General features: G+C 38.8%; 1 protein-coding gene across 2 annotated transcripts in view; it reads right to left on the bottom strand.

Moving 5' to 3' along the window:
- Nucleotides 1-25,252, bottom strand: part of PCLO (piccolo presynaptic cytomatrix protein) — a 378,538-nt gene that overhangs the window by 332,326 nt on the left and 20,960 nt on the right. The gene's annotated exons all lie outside the window — the stretch shown is intronic.

Here is a 25,252-nt window from a genome sequence, read left to right as displayed (position 1 = left end):
TCTGTTTTCTGAGATGTTTTAGTTAATATGGTACCAGGATAAGTGCTGTACACGACGTAGCACTTAATGTTCAGTGGTTGGCTGCAAAAACGTTGAGTTCTGTTTTTCAGAGTCAACACTGTTTTCTCCATTTCCCAGATCACTTTGAAGCTAGACTAAATTCTAACCATAATAGATTTCCAATGAGAAAAATTTTTCTTTGACTATGTGATGATTAGTGGGTAAGAGAATGGAAATAAATGAAGACTTTGCCAACTATTAATGAAAAAAAAAACCACAAACACCACCACCAAACAGTGTCATCAATCAAAATTTGGTGGCGCATGAATCTTTGGAACTGTGAAAGAGAGTGCCTTGCTCATGAATCTAACAGTCTTTGCTCTACAGGTGAAAGCACTTTTCTGCTCTTTGCTCAGCCATGTGTCAGAGGAAATTTAAACGACCTGAGAGCTCATCTTCAATTACACTGTTCATAGGCAGAAGAAATCACTTTTTTCAATTAGTCTGACTTAGTGTTTAGTGTTTAACACAAACTGTACAGTCTTACCCAAACTGAGACAATCTCTATTTATTACACAGACTGCATCTATTTTTTTTCTTGATTTTCACGGCATTTCTGGTAGTAGCTCCTCATGTCGTACAATGGAAAAACAGTGTATTATCACCAATTCTCGGTAGTTTGTTGCAATAATTAGTTGTGCTCTGTCCTGCACCTTTTCTGATTGTTTAAAATTAGCTATGTTCAGTTTGCAATTAGAATTGTTTACCCCTGAGAGCTGTATGCTATCAGACTATGTTCATTGGGTACTCGAAGAATCTTACAAAAGCTGATGTTAAACTTTCCCTCATCAAAATAGACTGAAAATACATTTTTTTCTGTTTCTAGAGGTCGTCTGTTTATTTACCTATAAAGTAATTGTTACTTCTTGGATGCCCTTCCAACATAACAGTATGTTTTTTGAACCATAGTCACAAAAACATATATCTTATACATAAAGTAAGAATAAATTGTCAAATACCTCTTGGCCTTTAAGTCCAGCACTATAGCATTACAGCACACCAACATTCTTGCTAATCCAGGATTCATATGCCCCCTACTTCATATCCCATAGTGTGTGCTAGAATTTATGTTTACAGCGCAGTCAATGATTAACTAATCTAAACTACTCTTTTTACTTTGACCATAAGATCACACTTTTCCTTTGCCAGCAGTCTATGATATAGCATCTCTTTCTAATGAAGAAACATTAATGAAGAAACATTATATGTGGTCTACTTGGACTTCACTAAAGCCTTTGACACTGTCTCCCACAGCATTCTCCTAGAGAAGCTGGCGGCTCACGGCCTAGACAGGTGCACTCTTCGCTGGGTGAAAAACTGGCTGGACGGCCGAGCCCAGAGAGTTGTGGTCAACGGAGTTAAATCCAGTTGGCGGCCGGTCACGAGCGGTGTTCCCCAGGGCTCAGTACTGGGGCCGGTCCTGTTCAATATCTTTATCAACGATCTGGACGAGGGGATCGAGTGCTCCCTCAGTAAGTTTGCAGACAACACCAAGTTGAGTGGGAGCGTTGATCTGCTCGAGGGCAGGAAGGCTCTGCAGAGGGACCTGGACAGGCTGGATCAATGGGCCGAGGCCAATTGTATGAGGTTCAACAAGGCCAAGTGCCGGGTCCTGCACTTCGGCCACAACAACCCCAGGCAACGCTACAGGCTTGGGGAAGAGTGGCTGGAAAGCTGCCCGGAGGAAAAGGACCTGGGGGTGCTGATTGACAGCCGGCTGAACATGAGCCGGCAGTGTGCTCAGGTGGCCAAGAAGGCCAACGGCATCCTGGCCTGTATCAGAAATAGTGTGGCCAGCAGGAGTAGGGAGGTGATCGTGCCCCTGTACTCGGCACTGGTGAGGCCGCACCTCGAATCCTGTGTTCAGTTTTGGGCCCCTCACTACAAGAAGGACATGGAGGTGCTGGAGCGTGTCCAGAGGAGGGCAACGAAGCTGGTGAAGGGCCTGGAGCACAAGCCTTATGAGGAGCGGCTGAAGGAACTGGGGTTGTTTAGTCTGGAGAAGAGGAGGCTGAGGGGAGACCTCATCGCGCTCTACAACTACCTGGAAGGAGGTTATAGTGAGGTGGGTGTTGGTCCCTTCTGCCAAGTAACTAGCGATAGGACAAGAGGAAATGGCCTCAAGTTGCACCAAGGGAGGTTTAGATTGAACATTAGGAGAAATTTCTTTCCTGAAAGAGTGGTCAGGCCTTGGAACAGGCTGCCCAGGGAAGTGGTGGAGTCCCCATCCCTGGAGGTATTTAAAAGACGTGTAGATGAGGCCCTTAGGGACATGGTGTAGTGGGCATGGTGTGTTGGGTTGACGGTTGGACACGATGATCTTAGAGGTCTTTTCTAACCTGTATGATTCTATGATTCTATGATTCTATAATTTCCTACAACATAAATAAACAAACAAAAAAATGCATATTCATTTTAGATAAACACACATAATGAAATACTAAAATGAACCTTTCTGAAAATCTACAGGCCTCTTGGCTCTGCAAAATGTAGGTAGTAATCTCACAAGGACAGACTTCCTAATGATTTCTGATGATTTACATTCATAGCTGGATCAGAGCAGGATGTATGGAGACAATAAAAAATCTTCTGCCTCTAGAACACAATGCAAATTGGGCAGCAAATATTCTGTATGCTGATATTCAAGCAGATGGAGACTCTCTAGAGTTTGATAATTCCCATTTTAAAAGCTGTTGTCATCATTTATATTTCAGTAGCATTTAAAAGCCATGGCTAGATTGCGCTGAGTAAAATGGAAAGCAAACAGAGCTGGCAGACCAAACAATCAAGTCAACGACTGGAAAGAGAAATAAAAACCATTGCCCACATATGGTCAGTTTTAGAATCAAGAGCTCTGAATATCCAGATCAAGTCCACCTACAGCAAGTGTAATGAGCTACTATGGGCGCAGACAGCCACTTGGATGAAAAAGATGGCTTGCCTTCAAAAATGACTCTAAAGCTGAATTCCACTCTCGGGTATACTCGTGCATATGAGGGAAATTCTACGGTGTCAGTGAAGCTACTTCAGATTTATACCAATTTAAATGAGAGCAGATGATGGGCTGTAATCTGCTGTCTGGTTTATAATAGTTCAGAGGTTCACATGGAAATGTTATATATCTTCACTATAGCAATTCTCATAACCATCCTCTTGAATAAATAAAAATCAGCTGATGACATTAATCCCAACAGCACATAGTGAATGACTGCAACGAACCAACCTGCCAGCCAGTATAAACATAACAAGCAGGAAAAATGACGGAGTGGACACAGATTTGGGCCTACCTTCTTATGCCCACTGGCTTTTCAGTGTCTGGTACTCATAGGTATTCAGGGTGATCTCATCTTTTATAAATGAAGGATGGTCAACAGTTGTCAAGGCAATTTGCAATTCTAAGCCTGTGACCAGGCTTAGTGGAAATACGCTTTTAGCTCCGGCCCTTCCTCCAAAACAGCTGAGCTGTTGCAGAAGGTGGCTGTATGGTGCTTGGCTATGTCCTGGTGCAGGGGAAGGCACTCAGGTTTTGAGCCTAACCAAACGCTTCCTTCCAACTGCGAGTCAATAGCTTCAGCCAGGTGGAGTGAGGCCCGTCACAGACTACGGACATCACTGCTTCTGGCTATTATCCACAATTCAACCCCCAAGACTGATTCTAATCTAGGATTCATATCTCAACATAAAAAAATATATTCGATCCACATCGAAATAACAACATCTATTCAAACTATACCTGCAGACCAATAATACATAGATCCTTTCTTCTTCAGCTTACACGACAATTAAATCTTCACTAATTGTCAAGGTATTTGGGTTTTTAAAAAAAAATACATCTTTTTTTCCTAAAATTTAGCTATGGGATTGAATATTACAGAGTCTTTCTTTGGCTTGTCAAGATGATTTTGTGTTTACCACATTAAAACTGGCTCTTCCTCAACATTTGTTCAACCTAGTTTTTTTCCCCACTATGCTATGTCATCGTCTATTAGAGATAATGAAAGAACAAATACAAATAAGCAGTCATTTAAAATAGTGATGTATAGTAATGCCTCTTTTAGGCAACCTCAGAACATCTGTCAGAATTTCAATCAGATATTTTAATAGAAAAATAAGCATTGCTATGAGTAATGATAAACACAGTAATTCACACTAACTGTATTTTTACTGTTGAAGTACAAACTCTTTGCTATGGTAAAGCAACCCAATCTCATACCAATGATAAAATTTGATGTGTTGATATGCTAAGTCTGACAATTCCTACATAAAATAAAGTTGAAGAGGAATATATTTTTATTAAATGTGACAGATACAATGGTGTCAAGTAGCTCAGTGCAGGAAAACAAGACATTACCATAAAGTTTAGATGGACAACTGCATTAACATTTAAGTAAATTTGACTCACAGAGGCAATAGCTTTCTTATTTCTGGGGAACTGAAATGGTTTCTCACGGCTATCAAAAATATAAACTACCGTAACAGGCACAGCCTATGCCTGGACTAAGAGACTGTCAAAAAAGATTGACATTAGTATATGCTACTTCAAAACCCAAACAGCATTGTAAAGTGCGCATTTCTATATATCTTTGCACTTGCTAGCTTTTGTCCAAAATATTCCCACATATTTGCATATATAGTAATTTGCATATACTGTTTGCAATAAGATCTACGGCATTAATCAGCTACGTACACGGGTCAGGATGCCTGGATCTCTGAACCCTACTTTTATTCCAGAATTAGCGCTCTAATTAGACAGGCTACAAAGAAGGAATTCAGAAACACTACCATGTGTCCAGAAAAAGCAAAGCTTAACTAGGATTGAAACTGGCAAGGGACATCAAGGGCAACAAGAATAGCTTCTACACTAAATAAGCAAAAAAAAGTCTGGACAAGAAAAATATGGGCCCGCTGCTAAACATGGTGGATGTAGCACAACCTGGCTACAAAGAAGGTCTACAGCATCTTGGGCTGCTTTAAAAGGACCATAGCCATGAAGTGAGTACTTTTACCCAGTACTCATTAGACTATGTCTAGCACACTGCATCCAGTACTGTGCCCCCAGTACAAGAAAAACAGTGACAAACTGCAGCAACTTCAGTAAAAGGATGTAAGCACTGATGAGTTATTCTATAGGCAATTAGGAGAAATTTCAGGATTGGTAGCCCTTGTCCTTATGGGAGATTTCAACTTCCCAGACATCAACTGGGAATATCATACTGCTGTGACGAGCAGGTCTTGGAAATTCTTGAAGTTTGTAGGAGATAACTTCTTGTCACAGGTACTCAGTGAGCCAACTAGGAAAGATGCCCTCCTAGACTTGCTATTTGTGAATAAAGAAGGACTCTGGGGGATGTGATGATAAGTGGCTGTCTTGGCCATAGTGATCATGAAATGGTTGAGTTTAAAATTTTCAGTGTAATGAGAAAAAAGGACAGCAGAGTTGCTACCCTGGACTTCAGGAGGGCAAACTTTAAGCTATTCAGGGAGCTATTTAGCAGAGTAGCCTGGGAGTCTGCTTTTGAGGGCCTAGGAGTCCATGACTGTTGGTCAGTCTTTTAGAATCACCCTTTAGAAGCACAGGAGGGGGCAATTCCACTGTGTCGTAAGTCAAGCAAGCAGGGCAGAAGACTAGCTTGGCTGAACAGCAAACTCGTCGTGGAGCTCAAGAGGAAAAGGAAATTGTATGATCTCTGGAAGAGAGGTCAGCTTCACAGGAAGATTACAGAGCCTTGGTCCGTATATGCAGGGAGAAGACACGAAAGGCCAAAGCTCAATTAGAGTTGAAACTGGCCAGTGTTGTTCCAGACAACAAGAAGGGCTTTTTTAAGTATGTTAATAGCAAGAGGAGGTCTAAAGAAAACATTGGACTGATACTTGTTGAAGATGGTCATCTGACTAATAGAGATGAAGAAAAAGCGGAGGCATTCAATGCGTTTTTTTGCCTCAGTCTTTAAAAATATTGATAGACCTTGGGCTGCCTGCTCCCCTGGGTCGGAGGACCATGAGTGTAGGAACAGTGATTTTTCCTTTGTGAACACTGAAATTGTAAGGGACCAGCTGTATCAGCTGAATGTTCACAAGTCCATGGGGCCTGAAGGGATTCATCCCAGAGTACTGAAGGAGTTATGGCAGGACCCCTCTCGATCATCTACCAAAGGTCTTGGGAGTCTGGGAAGGTCCTTGCTGCCTGGAAGCTAGCTAATGTTATTCCAATCTACAAAAAGGGCGTGAGGGAAGACCCAGAGAACTACAGACGTGTTAGTCTATGATCAGTTCCTGGAAAAATTATGGAGAAGATCATACTAAGTACTATTTAAAGGCATTTTAAAAATAATGCAATCATCAGGCACAGTCAACATGGGTTTACAAAAAGAAAGTCCTGTTTAACTAATATGATATCCTTTTGTGATAAGGTCACCCACCTAGTGGATGAAGAGAAGGCGGTGGATGTCATATTTCTGGAATTTCAGTAAGGCTTTTGATACTATCCCTCACAGCATCCTTCTGGACAAATTGTCCAACTGTGGAATGAGCGGGTTCACAGTGCACTGGGTGAGGAACTGGCTGAAGGGCAAAGCTCAAGGGGTTGCAGTGAATGGAGCTACATCTGGCTGGTGACCGGTCACCAGCGGCGTTCCTCAGGGTTCAACTCTAGGGCCAGTTCTGTTCAATATATTTATCAATGATCTGGACGCAGGAGTTGAATACACCATTAGCAAGTTTGCTGATGATACCAAACTGGGAGCTGCTTGTCTGCAAGACAAGAGGCCTTGCAGAGGGATCCAGATAGATTGGACAATTGGACTATGATTAATGGGATGAAATTTAACAAGTCAAAATGTCATATTCCGCACCTAGGACGGAGTAATGCCAGGCACAAGTATAAACTGGGAGAGGAGCGGCTGGAAAGCAGCCCTGCAGAAACGGATCTGGGGATGCTGGTCGACAGTAGGCTCATTAGGAGTCAGCAGTGTGCCCTGGCAGCCAAGAGGGCAAACCGCATCCTGGGGTGCATCAAACACAACATAGCCAGCCGGTCAACAAAGGTGATTATCCCGCTGCATTCAGCATTGGTGCAGCCTCACCTTGAATACTGTGTGCAGTTCTGGGCCCCACAATTTCAGAAGGATGTGAACGTCCTTGAATGCATCCAGAGGGGGGGCCACAAAGCTGGTGGAACAGCTGGAAGGAACATCCTGTGAAGAGCAGCTGAGGACTTTGGGCTTGTCTAGTTTGGAGAAAAGGAGGCTGAGGGGTGACCTCATTGCTCTCTACAGCTTGCGGAGGAGGGGAAGTGGAGAGGGAGGTCCCGATCTCTTCTCTCTGGTATGAAGTGATAGGACGCATGGGAATGGTTCAAAGCTGGGCCAGGGGAGGTTTAGACTGGACATTAAGAAGCATTTCTTTACCGAGACGGTGGTCAGACACTGGAACAGGCTTCCTAGAGAGGTGGTCGATGTCCCAAGCCTGTCAGTGTTTAAAAGGCATTTGGACAATGCCCTTAATAACATGCTTTAACTTGGTCAGCCCTGAATTGGTCAGGCAGTTGGACTAGATGATTGTTGTAGGTCCCTTCCAACTGAAATAGCCTATTCTGTTCTAAAAGGCAACACTCTTGTGAGGAGAAGATGAGGGAAAGAGGTTTGTTCAGCCTGGAGAAGACTACTTCAGGGGACCCTAACAGTACTTACAAGGAGGTCATCAAGAAAATAGAGCCAGGCACTTCAGAGCAGTGCCCAGTGGGAGGACAAGATACCACAGACATAAATTTAAACTGAATAAAAGCAAAAACTTTTTTCACCGTGAGGACTTTCAAGCATTGGAATCACTTGCCAACAGACATTATGCAGTCTCCATTCTTAGAGGCTTTCAAGACTAGATGGGATAAAGTCCTGAGCAACCTGGTCTGGTCCACTGACCCTGCTTTGAACAGGAGGTTGGACTAGATACCCTACTGATGTCCCCTTTAACCTCAATCATTCTGTATCTGCAATTTAAATGTCTGCATTTGAGCTAGTTGTCTAAGATCCCATTATAGTCAGTGGAGATCTAGTCAATACCGTCAATGGAGTTTAGTCAATAATTCATATGACCAAATGTAGATGAATCACATCACTTCATTAATTATATTGATTAGCTCACTGTTGAGTAAAGTTAACCTTCATTAATTTGACCAGCTGCAGCTGTCCACATCATTATACACACAGTCATATGAGCTCCACCCATTAGGTTTAAAATATCAGTTTCCAAACACAACTCTTCCCACTCTAAAAAAAAAAAAAAAAAATACTAATTCTTTGAAGTGTCAGAACCCTGAAAACGCACACTTTATGTCATCAGAAAAAGTCCAGCCAGCTCTAGGAACAATTTTTGGTATGGATTTACTTAGAGCAATAAGGGAGCTAAAGTTCTGCCATTAGCAATGCCTGTTACAATGTATGCATCAAGGGTCACATGACAGGAAGATCAGCTCAAAGAGCCGGCTCCCATCCCTTTTGCCCCCATCTTCGATGTCCCCAACCATCAGTGACACTAGCTGGAAGTGTCAGGGCCCCGAATACACCAATAGGCTCCTGTTGCCCTGCCCAGTTTTAAACCATCTTTGTCTGTAAACCTTCTTTTCCCCTGCCCACAGGTTTAGGTACTTGGGTTAAAGGTCTGCTCTGATACAGTATAGCTGTGTAACCCTGGATGAGAGGAAAAGAGCTAAGCTGTGGGAAAACTGCTGTGAGAAGCTCCAGCTGGGGCTTCTACCCATGCAGCCTCCACCTGAGTGCAGCTCAGGTGCTGCACTGAAGGCTCTGTCCTGCTGTAGATATGCTGTGCTTTGGTTGTATCTTGTTGATGTTGATCCTGCCTTGCTGACTTGACTACTTGGCTCAACCTCAAATCTGCCTTATGACTACAGACTTCATTAGCCATCACCAACCAGACTGTTAGCTGAACTTTGTCACTGCCACCAAACCTGCTCTGCTTGTCCTGTTCAGGTACTGTGGGATTGTATGCCCCATCAAGGAGGTCACTGTCTTGCTGTCACCCTCAGCAACCTTGTTGAGGAGCCCAGTCATCTTGACTGCTGACAGCAATTGACACCAAAGGATTCAGTAGCATCACCACTAATACAAATGGAAGCATAAGTGACAAATGTATATCAGGACTGACTCAGACTCTTGGATATCTTGTTAATCCATTCAGATTCAGCAATCCATGGAGCCATAGGTCAAATGCTACTTCAAAATTTATGCCTTCAGAATGCTCTTTCATAGTACTACTGCTTCAAGATGCCATTCCTCCAAATTCCTCCTCCAAATTCTTTTTTTTTTCCTCCTCCTTGCAATAATATGCATAGAGTAAAAACATTTTTAATGTATTTGCTTATAAGAAACATTCTGTGACGTCTTCAAATATAACTCCCCCCAAACAAAACAAAAATCTAATCGCACATTTAGGAAAGCTTGAAACAAGATCCAAAAAGTACTGAGCAATCATCCAAAAGTTCCTATGATATACTTTCTTTTTTTTACTTTAGCAATTATGGGTATGTGACTAAAGTTTCTGATCATAAACAAATTATATATTTTCAAAAGTTCTCCATCTATGCACTAAATCATTGCACATAGAAACAGAGCAGTACCATGAAAAACCAGCATGCATCACTTCAAGTGATTGTACCATGTTAGTCACCTTCCTAAAAGATTTCATTCATCATAATGGTCTTTACTCAGGAAGAATGAAATTCGTCACCTACATTCCTAATAAGCTTTCTCTTTGTTTCTGAAGAGCTCAATCAAGGGACTGAGCTCCTTATAGGATAAGTCACTTCAAAAGAGTGAAACATAGCAGCATCCTACCCATAAGTAGAAGGCTGAAGTTGATCAGATTACTCATGAGAAAGTTTATTACTTGCAAGACTAAGGCTTGAACTCTTAGTTTCCAAAATTTCCTGAAATTTTTTGTAATTTTGGAAATATAACATTCAGGCTTCTAGTGCCATACCTTTGAACCTATCTGGAAATAACTACTAACAAGAGCCAGAGTTTCTCACCTATCTAATCACTTTAGAGGATGAAGCTCTGAAATCCTAAAAGCCACTATGAAGGTATATCCCTGGAGACAGAATGCAAGCACTTAAACCAGTATTTAGTTCTGCTTCTGTTAATTCGCAAGGCTGGCTTGTTTCAGGCACATCCTCTCAGACAATACTATCTACTAAAACCAAGAAACATATTTCTATCGATTTGAACAGTCGCTACAGGAGACCAATGCTAGCCTCTCTGAAATCAGAGTCATTTCCAGCAACTGCTGAGAAGTAAATCAAGGAAAATTACATTTATATTACCTATTTGATTAATTTTGAGACTCCTTTCTTCTAAAAGACATCACTGAGACTTTCAAAATTTACTTCAGTTACGTCTCAAATAGACATGAGGGATACATTTTTAAGATCCTGAGGAGCTTCAGCTGCATGACAAAAGTAAGGTACATTCATTCTGGTAGTGATGTCTACAAATGTCTTGCTCTTTTGCCACAGTTCAGCTGACTAACAGAGTTTATCTTATAGTGTCTTGTAACCATCCTTTTTTCCCTGGTTTAGAGCTTTAATGTCTTCAAAAGGGGCTTAGATCAGTAGAAGTCAGCAATAGAAACTCCTGATCAATCAGAACTAGTGAAGAAAATAAATGACACTTGAGGTTGCAGAAATCTAATCCACTATCATCTTAATTAGGTAACACCATCCTATTTATTTTTACTAATAACCTGTCTATGGAAGTTCTATAACTTGTAGTCATACAAGGAATCTCCACAATCAACCATATTACTCATATCACACTCTCAAATGTCTTGCCAAACCAAAATTCTCCCTAACTCCTTCCCTTATCTCACCTTCCAAGTTACTTCAACAGGCTTGAAAGGACTGTGCTGACAGACAGCCTGTCACAGGAGTAGCTGCTGTGGGACTCCGGCATGGGCAAAGTGCATCGCCAACGGATGGAGAAGAAATTACTTGCTCTGTGCCTTCCCCTTCCTTTCTTAAATGTCTCATGATAACTTAAACACATCTGTCTAGTTTAGAAGCTGTTGGTGCCATGACTTTTCCACCTGTAATGAAGACCGAAGGCCACTGCAAAAGTTAAGTAAAGACAGTGTTTTCCTGGTGAGCACCCTCCATATAGCACTTACAGACTGACGTTTCCCGTTTAGTAGCTTCTTGTGGGAAGGAGGAGTTTTAAAAACTGGATAGTGTGAGGAAAGATTGTCCTCAAGAATTGATTGCAGGAACTTTGTAACCTATAAACTCCATGGACCACAGGGAAAAAGCCTGATTAATTGATCAATTTGTGACTGATCATTGAAATCCTCTCCTGTGACTGACGATCTGCATGTCTTTCTATCTTTATCTTTGTAAGTCTTGCATAATTCAAACATACACTGCTTTCACTTTCCTCACTTGAAATTATATTAGAGTGCTCATTTGGCGTGTGAAATCAAAACCTTATAAAAACGGACCTCCTGTATTCTTTCCTTCCAAGCACTGCAAGGTCTTATTTGATTTTATTCTGCTCATATATAAAGCTTTCAACATTAAGCATCCAAGCATTTAATAGATCAGACTCCTGACCTTTTTGACTGAACAAGGAAACAATTTCACCAAAATTAAAAAGAACTAGCAATATGGTAAGGTAACGATTTAGAGTCTTCATTGGAAACTAAATGGCTTACAAAATGTACATATAAATCTTTGAAAGAATCATTTGCAATGAATCTTTACACTACCCTACATTTACCCGATCAAATACAAGAGTCTGCATTGTATTTTAACCACCATAAAATCCAACCTTTAAAAGAGAATATGCAAAAATACACACTATCATCTGCAGATACATAAGGAAGTGATATACAGTATAAATCTATGCATTTGAATCTCTGTATATGTCCATTGTTTTTTATGATGCTAAGAATAGATAGCGTAGAGACTGAACCACAAACTAAATCATGACACAGATAGTTTAAGAGCCCTTCTTTTTAATACTTCCATAGAAATAATTCCATCTACCATATTCTACCATGCTGAAGCACTGGCTTCAGGTTTGGTACATTCAAGAGACAAAGAATGTAACTGCAAGAAAATACACTTCTGTTAACAACTGATCTTATTACTTTTTATTACACTAACTTGCAAATAATCATCTTTCTGTCAGCACTGTCTTCTTTCCACTTGTCTAGTTTCATTTCTCTTAATGTTTTAAAAAATGGATCTTACTATTTGGTAATTAAATAAAATGAGATGTTCACACGTTTAACTTTACTATCAAGTGGAAAATAGGCAATAAGAATAACTGCTTTAGAAAGGCTGAAAATAAAAGGTGGAGAGAAGAGAATGATACTATAGCAGTAGTAGTGTTTTGAACACAAAATTCAAGATGTATCTCTTCTCAGACAGATTCAGCACAACAGACTTGAAGTGCAGAGAAATAAGTGATGCCAAGGAAACAGCAGATAAGATCTGTCAACAGAAATAAATATTTTTATCTGAACAGAAACTGTACATGAAAGGTATGTTCGAAAATGTGAAAGGACTTAGAAGGCGTACCAGGGAAATTACTAGTTTGTAACAGCTAGTACCTGACCCTACTTTATCAGCAAGTACATATTTTGTACTTAGAAATTCAAAGTATGACCTTCTTAAAACAGTGTCAGTCTACTGGCATTCCTTCTCCTTTTTAATGAAGCAGTTGCGTAAATAAGATTCTAATGCATGAAGAGAGGAACCTGCACAGAGGAAACTGATGTGCCGTTGCAAGGACACCTTGATCTCTCCTGTTTTCTATTATAGGCACACAAAGTTTAGTACTGAAAGGAATTAAATGCTTTTCAATGCATTTTTCAATGATTCCTCACAGACAATGAAGCCACTCTTTATACAATGTAGTAATAGGAAACCAATTAAAAGGGATATTAATACCCTGCAATACACACAGAATTAATCCAAGTCATAAGGACAGAACTAATCAACGGGAATAAAGCAAACTGAGGGAAAAAGCCATCCAAATGCCGCAATCACTATCATAGCTTCCGAGTTTAGAATGAAAATTCGCGTAAATTTTCCTAGACATGCTCTAAGAATTATATCCTGCATGCTGATGAAGACCCAAACATTCCACCCTGATTCTTGTTATAATTATAATAAAGCAATAATTATTTCTACTGATTATGAATAACGTACAGAAAAAGTGGAATTTATAATATCTGCTCTAGTAGAATCTCACTCTAGTGATGATACATCAATTCTGATGTCATATCCCTGGATTTAAAAAGCAAATGACTACTTATTTTTGAATAGCAAGTTTAGATCAAAAAATACAGACTATGTGCTTGTAGAAAATTATTAATTGTATATGGACAAGTCATCCAAACAAAACATTATTTATGAGCATGAAACTCCTCATAAATCCTATTAGAACATAGGGATTAACTGTTTTCACATACATGGAGGTTCAGAAAATAGATCATTGCTGAATAAATTTTCATTTCAGCATACTTCAAAGGTCTGTAAATTGCACGGTGTTTTTTAAGGTCTCATATTTTACAATCTGCATATACTATTTCAAAATGCAACAATACAAGTTCTGCAACTGGAAAATCAGTTACTAACTAATGAAGTTACCTAATTAACCCTGTATTTCTTTGTCCCTGACTGCCTTGGAGCAAAAAGAGACACTTAAAAAATGAAAATCTTTAATATAAAAGATGACAAGAGGAAGGACCCCCACGGTTAATAAAAGAAAATAGCATAGGTTCAAATGTAAACAACAACTCTTTCAGCACGTATGGAGAGGGGGTTGATTTAGGAGGAGGAGAAAGTAGAAAGTGGTGTTTAGCTGAACTGATTTGATTATAAATATTCCAGACATACAAATCAGGTGCAAAATTCAACTCCTGGAACATTGTGTGAAATTTTAGCTTGGATTCTGTTCTAACCCTTCCTTCCCTCCAAAACAGTATCTGTATCTTTTACTGTTAAACCTGTTAATTCAACTTGGAGAAATCAATATACACCTGCCATGGAGAAGATCTGCTAAGACACATATTTTGTAGAGGTAACACAGTAATCGTAAATCTGCACTTTATACCTTGGCTACAATCGTTGTCTGTGTGAAGTCCACTCATGTACAGTGACTAATGGCCAGTTTAAAGTTAGTACTCCTTGGAGTGGACTGATCAGGGTTTCCTCTGGACCCCATCACTTTCAAAAACATTTATAAGTTAATAATTGTGTTTACAGGAAAGTGCTTCACTGCATCCTGCCAGCATGGTGCTGTAAGACATAACACATGTGTGTTCCGTGCCTTTGAGTACGGTATGAGAATTAGGGGAGGCATGGGGCAAAAGGCGTGCTTGAATACTTGCAACATCCTGGGTTGTATTAGTTAAGAGTGTAGCTAGAAGGTCGAGGGAGGTGATTATTCCCTTTACTCAGTACTGGTGGGAGAGTGCTGTGTCCAGTTCTGGGCTCCCCAGTACAAGAGAGACATGGAAATACTGGAGCGAGTCCAGCAAACAGTCATGAAGATGATTAAGGGACTGGAGCATCACTCATACACGGAGAAGCTGAGAGAGATGGAACTGGAGAAAAGGAGCCAGGAGAAAAGAAGGCCCAGGGAGGTCTTCTCAATGTGTGTAAATAGCTGATGGGAGAGTGAAAAGAAGATGAAGCCAGAGTCTTCTCAGTGGTATCCAATGAATGGACAAAAATTCAAATGAGTATAAATTCAAATACCAGGCATTCCATTTATACATAAGAAAATACTTTTTTAAAAAAAAAAAACAAACAACAAAACAAAACAGTGAAGGTTGTCAAAGGTTGCCTAAAGAGGTTGTGGAGTCTCAATCTTTGGAAACATTCAAAACCTGACTGGCCCCGAGAAACCTGCTCCAATTGACCCTGCTTTGGGCAGGGAGTTGGTCTATTCTGTGCTTCGTAGGTGGAGGGAGCTTCACCCTGCGCAATACAGATACTAAAGACAGTTACAACATCAAATGTATCTGCATTTCATCCTGGAAAGACAACCAGGAGCAAACTCAAATGTGCCCACGGAAATCAGCAGGGAAAGTGCATCATGCCTCAGACCAACACCTGGAAGAAGCCAATTCACCGTGTGTTAAAGCTGAACCGTTCTTGAATCCAGTTACCAATAGCATATAGAAGAAAGGAGGGGGAAGGGAGAGCATGAACTTCACTGAAGCCTCCAATTATGACTGTAACTGATTGTAACACATTATGGATTCAAACAAAAGCTCCTTTAGCTTCACTGTGCATTACATCTCATGAAAAAGTATTGACCAGATTTGTCATTTGAAGGATGACAGAGCGCTAATACAATCCTTACAGATTTGGAGAACAAGCAGCACAGCTAAAATATTTAAAAGGATGACAAATCAAATGAGAGATTATGTTTTGATCAGCAGATTCTTCTGTTGATAGGTGATACAGAAGAAAAATGGCAGCGCTCTTTCTCTTTAGAGGTCTGGTATAACAGTGTAACTGAGTCCCAGCTATACTGGGCACATGACTTTAAAAATTCACTACGCAGCACAATACAAGTGTTCTTGGCTCAGACACGATTCAGGACAAAACAGAAGCGCATTGTAGGTCAGCACAAAGGTGTACGTACAGAAGCCTGCAAAAGACATAGCTCTGTTTTACTTGTTCTGTAACGAGTACAAAGCTTACACTTTCAGAGTCTTACAAATGTCATACCATGACATCAACCTTGAGCCACCTTAAGTAGATTCAAAATTGAATTTCTTTAAAAAAAAAAAAAAATCAAAACTTTGTTTTCATCAGAATTCTTGCCTTCCTGTAGATAAAATTAAACATTACAAAAAAACTTTTAGAGATAGTGCTGGAACTTTAATCCAATGTTCAGTTCTGACTGTAAAAGAAAAGTGGAAAACAACTATTACGAGACACTAAAAACACTAGCCAGAAAGTAGAGCATGTTGAAATTTTACTGTTTTAACCAATTTTCAGTGTAAAATAGACTTTTGATCAAACAAAATATTTAGTGCATATTTCAATACAAAAACATTTAAGAAGAATAAAGTATTTCAAATATTCCTTTTTTTCCTACTATAATTCAAAGGTGAGGAGAGAGCTGAAGTTGGGTATCTGCTCACGTTAGTTTTTATGTAATATGTCAGAGTTCAATGTTTCAGTGAAAATTCCAGTCCAATTTCTTTGGGAAAATAATATTTATATAGAAATTTAAGGGTTGGTGTGTTGGTTTGGGGGAGGAGTGGGGCGGGCGGGGAATAGGAACAGGTGTGTCTGATAGCTCTTCCAGACAGTAGAGGACTTAGCATCATGCTCTGAATGTACAAAGAGAGAGTTACTAACTAGTATCTTGAAGACAGTAGTTACAAAAGAGTTTGCCAGCATTCAGAAAGAAATATGTATCTTTATGTTTTCTTCATATATAAAAGAGAAGATACAAAACTTAAGATCAATTACAAAAGTGACACTTGAAAAAAATTCAGAGATTTGTATTGACAACTACTGATAAGGATCAGTTATGTCATCATCTTCAACGTAGTCCTGTATTTGCAAATGTGTGCAATTACAAGTGAATGCCATTGTAAAACAAAACAAAACAAACAAACAAATCAAAACAATATACTCCTTCTGGATATGTCAGGAAAATGTTCAGAAATCTCAAAAAAAAAAATTTGAAAGATTATAAACACATCTGCAGGTTTTAGCCCAATTATTCAGGTAACTGCTAGGACACAAAATCTAAAAAAAGTAGCTACATTCATTAAAATAATAAATTTAGGGACAAGATTTCTTATGCTCAATTTCTAATCTCTGTACATGACAACTGGACAGTTTCCAATATGAAGGCTGTTTGCTAAGGAAAAAAATTTTAAAAAAAAAACAAACCCAAGAGATTACTAACCTAGAAATACTAAAAACAGAAGACCACCATATGGTCTTTCAAGTCTTGTCCTTAGAAGCCCAGGTTACCTCACTGTCTGAGTAATTTCATTAACCTCCAAAACACAGATGGAAAACTAACATACCTCATCATTCTTCTCAGTGAGTGTTCTGGTCTGATACAGCCTAGTGGCTGTTAAGATTTTTTTCTAGTGACTGCAAAAATATATATCCCCCCCCATCTCAACATAATTTTGTACAAAATTCAGTCAGAATAGTTTAGAGGCAGCTAATCCCCCTCTTCAGCATCAGTCCATGACCTCCTGCTTCAGATGCTGCTAGACAGCATTTCAAACAGCTTACTGGCATGAATCTAATCTCCTTTCCTCAACTATACAATGGCTTAGGTTCCCCTCCACCTCCATCCTTACTCTTAGTAATACTGCAGAAATCAATTTACTCTGTAAGTAATATTAAATCTAAAGCCAGGTTTGTTCTCATTCTAGTCCACTGAACCATATGCATTTCAGAAATATTAAAAATAATTACTGGCCATTGTCATTTTAAATGACACTTACATTCTTTCCATTACTCAGGGAGAAGTACTACTGTATAGCATACAAAACAGCACCCAGAAAAGTGCCCCATCTTGCTCATTTCTTCTCTTTCTTTACATCTTAAGGTTTAATTATTTTTTACTGCTGGTCACACTTCATGCAAGCAGTTAAAATTAATTGCAAAATGCCTTTGATTCCACTTATGCAACCCTACTAAGTTTAAAATCACCACACAGCAGTGGCAAACAAGTGATTTTTAAACCTGCTTTGTGCAAAATGTTGAGCTTTCTTTACGAATGTACTGTCGTGGTGTGGCCTTTTGGTCAGCAGAAGCATGACATGAAATTTTAAACATATGCAGTAATTGAAACTGCTGTGACAACATGAACAGTTTCATTCTGCAAGAAATAAGATCACAAAATGCATGCAAATGTTTAAATTTACAGTATACTGTCTTTTCAGAATTTTATTAAATACTCAAATATCTATGTGTTCTAGTAACCCAACTATTACATTAACAAATATCCAGTGAAAAATACTCTGTTTTCAGATATATAAAATCCTCAGAGATATTTTTAAAAAAACGCTATTAGAGCATTTGTTCCTAGACAGAGCACCTGCTCTTCATATTGTTGGAATAAGAAAAAAAAAAAAAAAAGAATTTCATTTGAAGTTCCCCCTATAGTGAATCTATCAGAAGACCAAAACCATGTAAGCTTCTGATAAAAGAACCTCTGATAAAATGCTTTCTATTTTTATGATCACAGAAGTTTTGACAGTGTCTGCACATATCATTAATGTGACCAGATAGTAAGTAATGTCTTACTAAGGTATCTGAGCTAGGCACTGGAAAAAAAATTGAGGCGCTTAACATCCATTAGATTTTGTCTGTTTGCTTAACAAAATCTGGAAGTGGGTCAAAATGTTTTAGACTCATTGGGTCTTATCTTGAAATTAACTAAATCTCACACCAATATTTAAAATCTGTAAATTATGCATTTTTGTTTCTCAATAAAACATGAACAAAAATGTATTATTCTGTAATGTAAAAGAAAAAATAAAATATCTTTATCTCAATAAAATAAAGTCTCTTTAAAATATCATTATAAAGTTCACCAGAAAATTTCAAACTTAGATGCAATTAATACCAGCTTAGCTTTCAGAAGACTTCTTCCTCATTTAATAATGGGACATCAACCAAATTTCTAATGGAATAATGGAGAAGAAAATCACCTGGCTCAAGGCCAGGTCAGTAATTTTCCTAATTATCTGTTTTAGATTTGTGACTCCAGCCTGACCCTCACTAATACACTAGTTTATAAACTGTCTGATTTCCTAATGGCCCAGGAAAAAAATTAAACCACACACAAGAATCAACACTGAAAGCTCTGCGTTAATCGTTCACCTAAGCATTTTGTGTTTCAAAGGTGCAAAGACATGTAGAGATGGAATAAATGTATATAGGTAAAGAAGTCATTGCATATGAATTCCAACTGGATGAGGAAAATAGCCAGCTAGACAGGAACTGTGTGTGTCAGCAGTGCTGCAGTAGACATCCCTTTGGATTTCACACCATCAATGGCCATTACCAACATTAATAAAAGCCATCTGGCCTTGCATAGCTTTATGTCTGTATCTCATTGTTTGTTTCAACGGTATTTATCCATCCTGGAGTTCTTCATTCTGAGAGGTAATTTGGAAACTTTTAGAGGCCTGAATAAAGAAAACAAACAGCAGGCAATTAATCATGGTAATAGTGCTTCCAAAGGTCACACTATTACTTTGAGCAATGATACCAATCTTTTTCACTCCTTGAATTTAATTCCAGGGGGAAAAAAAAAATCCCTAATTTTATGGTCATAATTAATGGAAAGAAAAATTAACAAGAATGCAATCTTGTAGCTAATGCCTTGACTAGTAACCCTGGAGATCTAAGAAGCCTTGCTTTCAAATAATGTCCCAAGATCATCACGTTCAGAAGTAACCATCAAAACCTGACTGTCAAAAACTGAAACTGCATTAGGGTATAACTTGTGTTGGACCAAGTAGCCCTTCTGAAATGCAAGACATCTGTTCAGAGAAACTTGTGAGAAAGTAAGGATGTTTTCATTTCCCTCTACAGTGACAAGGAACTCAAACAAAACCATCACAGGACATCTATTAATTAGCTTATCTGGATGCAGTGGCTTACTGTTGGCTTCACCTCCTCTGTTGCAACTCAAAGAGTGCAAACTCATGGGGTCTTGGAGGAGGCCGGGAGAGAGGAAGCTTGGCTGTAGCATCCCAGGAACAGCCCTGAGCTGAGGATCAGAGTCCTGAAGTCACACATCTATTTGCAGATCTGTATTTTGCATATATTATTGGAGAATGAATATACTCAAACCACCACCACATGGTACTTGACCATGAGCAGGCTTTATTATTATTATTGTTATTATTAAATAAAGTAGCTGTAGCTGATATGTTTAATGCCAAACAGTATTGCCTTTGGGTGAACCATTCTCAAAGACATGCCAAAATCAGATCCCAAAAGGGGTTTCATCTAATGTCTGGACTCCAAAGGGATTTAAACAGAAGCTAGACACTGCTCAAAAGGAATGGCTCAAGCCATGTGCAAAAGACAGAAGTTTACGCCTCTGGAGAATCATCAGGTCAAAGCAGGGTTTTTTGGAACACAACTTCAGCTGAGGCATCAGAGAAGGACAGAAGCTCCTAACACATACTTACAAGTATTGTGGACAGCTCAAGCCTCTGTCTTTAAGCATTTAAACACCTCTGCAAATATGAATACCAGAAGCCTGACTTTGCTGATGAAGCTTAAGCTCTTCAGCCTTATTTCAAAGGTGAATTCAGGCACCAAATTTTTCTAAAATACTTATCTGTGTTCAATTTTGACTAAATCATTCACCAAAGGGTCATTCCATATTAGGCCTTCCATTCTGTATATACACAATATATGTGTTTTACAGGAAAAATGGAAGAGGTGAGTCGTACTGCTATTAAAAATATTTCCATTTTAATGTTGTTTCTATTATGCATATTGAATTAGGTAAACAGGAGAAGTAGGATACTTCATTTGGAGTTAAATTAATTTCATTCTGACAGTCAAGAAATACAGTGGGGTTTTTATCATCTAACATGCACTCTGTTTTTCAATGCCAGATTTATCTTTCAAAGTAATAATCAGTAGTAGTTTTAACATTTTTTCAATTATAAAGACTTATCATTTAATGGATAAAATTTCCATAAACTTTAGTGAATACATTGTGTTAGCCTATTACGTTCTCTATTATTTGGCTACTGTTATTAAACAATAATAGCATTCACTTTCTTACAATCAAAATTTTAGAACGAGCTTTAAGTATAAAGGGAGAGGGAAGAGGCAGAGAAGATAAATTATGCAACTGAAAGGAGTGGTTGTTTTTCTCTTTGTATCTTAAGTGCAAATTCTTCATCACTGTGTTTCCCAGACACCATCTGTTTCCAAAACAACTCATCACCAAACGTAACAGAGGCGATAGGAACTTCTAATAGGAGTTAAACCTGCCAACTTGCAGAATGGTGTGAGCTTTCTCAAATAGGAAAAACATGATAGTACAGAGTTGTTAATAAATTAAAGAGAGGCAATGGCTGTCACCTCAGATGATGCAGTACACCATTTTAGGGATTTTCATTAAAATCATAGATGGCTCATTACTTTACAATGTTCCTGCACACTTGCTTTAAGAAGTCCAAACCACATTCGGGCATTTAATAGCAGGGTTTGTTTCATTTAGGATAGGTTTGGGGTTTTTTTTAAATTTTTTTTTTTAAGCCTAATATTAAAGCCAGTCACACCTGCTGAGGGCCTCACTCCATTTGCAATTAGGTATCAGTGAAAGTTGGGAAAAAGAGAAACTGCCACAATTATTTACATCAGGAACCCACCTGTGCCAGTACCCTCTCTGCAAGATTTTAGGAGGAGGTACAAGAACCCAAGATGTATTCAGGTATATGACAACATGCCATGGCAAGAGAGCTCCCCTCATCTCCAGAGAGGCTTGTATGAATTCCAAAATGCTAACTATTTACTGTGACTTCTAGAAGTTCTTATTGGAAGAGCAATGTACCATTTTTAACCTGGTTATACTATTGAGTTTAATGATAACATTGTGCTTACTTTGAAAATGAGTTCATCTTTTTGCTTTTCCCTGTCTCCATAGTATGTGAGGAGAAGAAAAAAAAATATTTAGTTTGGTCTAATAAGTAACAGTGGGAAAATAAGTTATCAGAAAAGCATCTAAATTCTTTTGGTGGGTTATACATCTATTATTAAAAAAGATTTACGATATAAGAATCTGGATTGGACAGGAACCATCAAGGTCATTGTTTATAGACTCCTGCTTATAGACTCCTGCTACCCATGCCAATTTCATACAGACAATATTCTCCATAATAAATATATTAAGAAACACCACTCTCTATGTGAAATTGTTTAATTATCTATTCTTATCACATCTCTAACAGATTACATCTTTTTCAAACAAGAAATCCTTAGCAAGTCTGAGATATGATGTCTTTTCTGCCCTTCCCCAGTCCTCCCTGTCCTTCTCCTTCATTCAAAACAATTCTCTCCTTTCTGTAGCCCCAATAATTTATTTCACACATGGAACATTTTTTACTTCCAAGTACCTTTCCAGATAATGTTATAGCTATCAGTAGACTAAAAAGTGCTTCTGTTCTTCCCTTGGCAGTTCTATTAGATTAAATCCATTAGCACACTCACGTATACACACATTACATTTTGAGCTCTTTCTGTTCATAACATGTGACTCTATTAGGATGTTATTCTTTCTTGTTGCCCATACAGATTCTACAAATTTGGATATCTTACTCTTCCTTTGCTTAGCTTCCAAATCATCTTTTTTATTATTTTTATTCTACTACATTAATTCATCACAGGTTCCATATTCCTGACCCTGCTCCCTCAACATACTTAATTACATTACAGGCAACCATCTTCACTCCTGTTCGATATTGTGAACAGCTTCACTGAGTTTTAAATGCACAAAATGGTCGTTGCCACACACTTCATTTCTGCCTTCTGCAGTTGCAATCTCGTGCTTTGTTACTAAAAATAGAGCTGCTTCCAACTACCTGAGCTGGAAAGCTAATTACAGAGCTGGTAAACAGTGCTACTCCCTCTTAAGCAAATGGCAGAATAAGGAGTCTGCTAATGCACTAGGGCTCACATGGTCCTGTGGGCCTTTGAAATCTATACAAGTGTCATTTATTTAATCATTTGTGGCTGTTTGCTTCATGGATAAATTACTATTTAAGTAAATAACTGTTTGACTGTTGGATCAACAAATCGGGGAGAAAAAGAACAATCAGCCCATTTTAGGAAAAAGTATTCTAGCTCAATCCTCAACTTGCACAAAGCTGAGTAATTTCACTGAATAAATAGCATATTGTTGATTTAGACTAGGTAAAAGTCTAGTTCTCATATTTCCTGCAGAAGAGGGCTTATTAGAGGACCGACTGTTTGCAGCAGCTTAAAGACTTTTTTGAAAGTTATTTCTGTCACATACAGGCAAGAACAAACAACTGCCACTGTAAGAAAGAACCTTCTTCCCTTAAAAGTACTCTCTCAGCCATGTCTGCAGTACAGCAGCTTGTTGCCTGGAAGACATTCCCTGCTGAAAGATCTGAAGGTAGAAGTGCCCACGGAGTTTAGATGCTCCTCTGTATTTGTCCATGAAACACTGGTTTCCCTGCTCCATGGGACTGATTCTAACCATACATCCCAATACAAGCTTTGTTGGCAACAAGGTTTCAGCCGTCACTCAGTCAATAAAATTCAACTCATCTTCAGCCATTACTGAGGGAACAATATATAGATAATACATAAGCGACTGTTGGAATCACTGTGACGTAGCTGCAGCCCCAAAGCAAAACTGTAAAATACCCATTACGTTTGTTCATCCAAAACACTTTCTGGGGCCAAGAGGGAATATAGCCTTTTGGAATTATAATTTTTTCTTTGAATGCAGAATATAGGAATAAAAGAATTAGCTAGAAAACCACCAGAAAGACCAATTTTAAAAAGCATTTCTATCTCTCCTTCCTAACACCCCAAAAAATAGAGAGACAAGTTAATAAAACCTCCAAGACTGTACTCAACACATTAGAAAAGTTTGGTGGAGGAAAAGAGTATGCTAGTGAGCATAAACTATTTGCTCGTCATCACGTTTCTGTCATGTAACAGGTATATACTATATACAGTGCATACAGAGACAGAATTGCTACCTGAGGTTAAATACATTATTTACACAGCTCATTTGGGAGAGGAGAGGATGAGCTCCCTCTTCTGTCTGCCATCTTCATGAAAAGGAAAGTCAGGCTGTCCTCAGCCAAGCAAACTACCTCCTATTGTCAAGGAAAAACAGTTTGCCAATTTTTAGCAAAAATTATTGGAAAAAAGAAGGTAAGATGGAAACAGTGGACAGAGATGGAAATATGTAGTATAAGGAAGAAGAAAATGCAAGAAGGAGCCAAAAAAAGAGGTAAAGAAAGGCATGAGGAAGTCAAACTACAGAAAATCTGTAGTATTTCAAGTTCTGCATATTCCAAAGAGTGGAAACAGAAAGAATCCTCTGGCAGTAACAGCAATGGGAAAAAAGAAACAGAATACCAGCCTATCATCTTAATGAGGAGAAATACAGAGAGCCTAAATCTGCACCTCACAAGGCAGTCCCACACCATCACACCTAAGTCAACTCTGAAGAAGTCAATTCATGCACCAGGACTTGCACAGTTGTCATTTTAGCAGTATTTCACCAGAACTGACACATCTTGTTTCTGTGGTACTCTGTGTATGCATACCAGAGTGCCTTTGGAGAAAGTCATATGCTTTTTTCACATTTAAAACCTAAATATGTGTGTGTGGATGTGGATGTGTACACACACATGCCTGTGTGGGGGGGGGGCAGAGGGTTGGATGGTGATGGAGGAGTGTGTGTTTGATGGAATTCAGTGCATAAGCAACATTAAAAGTCAATTGAATCCTGGCTTTCAATCACTGATCAATCTTCCTGTGTTTTCAGACCTTTCTTTCTGACCTAAACGACCACAAAGACAGTAAACAACATATTCGTAACTTACACAAAATGTGCTTATTATAGTAGGACAAATGCCTTTCAAATTATAGTATATTCCAGAAAACAATCCACAAAAAGAGCATATGAAGACAACATAAGCAATATTTTCCCTGCAACTTGCTATTTCTCCCAACATTAGTTCTCACCTTAAGGCAGAGATGTGATAACCTTTAACCCTGGGAGCCATTTCTAATTTATTCATTCAGATTTCAAAGACACAACATTGACAGCCACTTTCCTCATGTGCTACACAGACCAACTTCCACATCTAAATTACTCACAAGTATTTTTACGTGGTCTGCTTCTGTTGAGCTGAACTTGCCAAATTGATACGGTAAGTAAGGTGTGCCTCCACCTTTCTGTTAAGCTAGTATAAAGTTTCCAATCCCCTTGCCAAAAAACTATGAGAAAGAAAGGAAGGAGGGTAAAAATGTGGAATGTGCAGAAACTGTTGAACATAAGTTGCTTAGTTCTTTTAAATATAAGTTGGCCCTACTCGATCTGTCTTGGGCAATCATGGAAAAGGCACTTTCAAACTCACACTCCTTAATGAATGAAGTGAC

Source organism: Calonectris borealis, chromosome 1 (genome assembly GCF_964195595.1).
Source record: "Calonectris borealis chromosome 1, bCalBor7.hap1.2, whole genome shotgun sequence".
Classification (NCBI taxonomy): Eukaryota; Metazoa; Chordata; class Aves; order Procellariiformes; family Procellariidae; genus Calonectris; species Calonectris borealis.
This window is presented reverse-complemented; position numbering and strand designations above follow the sequence as displayed.